The following is a 1913-nucleotide window of genomic DNA, read 5'->3' as shown; positions in this document are numbered from 1 at the left end:
GAATAAAAATTTTTATAAATTATTGTAACTAAAAGTAAATATCCTAAATTAAATCCCACTTCTTAAGTCACATGGTTTCTGTCTTGGGAATTTTACCTTTAAAAGATTATTTAAGACAGGAACCAAGAGGTTTGGGAACAGGGAAAGAAGAAAATGTTGTATTATGTGGCCTCTAACCATCAGTATAGGGTTTTTTCTTTCCTTGATGGCAGAAGAAATACCTCATTTTCATAACATAACTACTCTTGATACTTTCTTTTAAAACACTTTTTATTAAAGATTCTATCATGAAGTATTTGGCTGGGAGCTGGGAGGCTAAAGCCCTCATCTCCTGGCTCTTCAGTGAATTTAACTGTGTGACCTTGGGCAAGTCACTTAACCTCTCTGTGTTTCAGTCTCCCCATCTTGTAAAATGAGAGTGATACTTATCTCACAGTGTTGTTGTGGGGATTAATTAGAGATAATGTCTGTAAAGCATTTAAGGTTCTTGAAGAAGGCGCTATGTAAATACAAAATAATATCTACTAAAGTTGGTTTATTTGTGAAAAAAAATATATATATACACACACACATATTCATACACACACTACAGGGCTACAGTAGCCAAAACAGCGTGGCGCTGGTATAAAAACAGACACATAGGCTAATGGAACAGAATATGGAACCCAGAAATAAGGCTGTCCACCTAAAATTACCTGATTTTTGACAAAGTGACAAAATCAGCAATGGAGAAAAGACTCCCTCCTATTCAATAGATGCTGTTGGGATAACTGGCTAGCCACATGCAGAAGATTTAAACTGCACCCACTTTTACTTCACATACAAAATCAACTCAAGGCGGAATAAAGACTTAAACCAACGCTATAAAAACCCTAGAGGACAACCTAGGAAAATACCATCCTAGACATAGAAACTGGCAAAGATTTCATGGCAAAGATGCCAAAAGCAATCATAGTAAAAGCAAAAATTTACAAATAGGATATATTTAAAGGTAAGAGCTTCACCATAGCCAAAGAAACTATCAACAGAGTACACAGACAACCTATGGAACGGGAGAAAATATTTGCAAGCTATGCATTTGACAAAGGTCTAATATATAATATCTGTAAGGACCTTAAACAAGTTTACAAGCAAAATACCAAGAGCCCCATTAAAAAGTGGGCAAAGGACATGAGCACACTTCTCAAAAGAAGACATACCTGTGGCCAACAAGCATATGAAAAAAATTCAATGATCACTGAGCATTAGAGAAATGCAAATCAAAGCCTCAGTGAGATACCATCTCATACCTGTCAGAATGGCTATTATTAGAAGTTGCAAAGTAACAGATGTTGGAGAAGTTGTGCAGAAAGGGAATCTTTATACACTGTTGATGGGAGTGGAAGTTAGTTTAACCATCGTGAAAAGCAGTGTGGCAATTTCTCAAAGAGCTAAATAAAGGTTTTCAATAGGCATTTGTAGTAAGATATTTCATGTTCTGTATAAGTCTTTCACAGTTCATATTCTTGGTAAGACCTCATTAGTAAAATCTCCAGAAATTTCACTACATGTAGTCTCCCTAAACATAAGGTTGTTTAATAACCTGAGTCATTAAGACAGTAGCATAGCCAGAACTCTTAAGTCCCTGCTTTTCTGGAAGCCAATTTAGGTAGTTATATATTTCAATCAGAGAGTGAATCATGCATTAGCCTTAAGATTTTATTCAGAATTTTATAGGTACGTGTATCATTGTTTGAATTATAATCCATTGAGATGGCTGAATGTCTCACTAATGGAACAATGTTTCCTCTCATAATTTATATTTGAATGTTTTAATACAAATGAAAATATTCTTATTTTTCTGTAGTACTTTATTATCCTAAAATTTCAAAAATACCAAAATCAAATATAAATATGATTGAAAAATTAGTTCC

Source organism: Rhinopithecus bieti, unplaced genomic scaffold (genome assembly GCF_001698545.2).
Source record: "Rhinopithecus bieti isolate Rb0 unplaced genomic scaffold, ASM169854v2 scaffold_12007, whole genome shotgun sequence".
NCBI lineage: Eukaryota > Metazoa > Chordata > Mammalia > Primates > Cercopithecidae > Rhinopithecus > Rhinopithecus bieti.
This window is presented reverse-complemented; position numbering follows the sequence as displayed.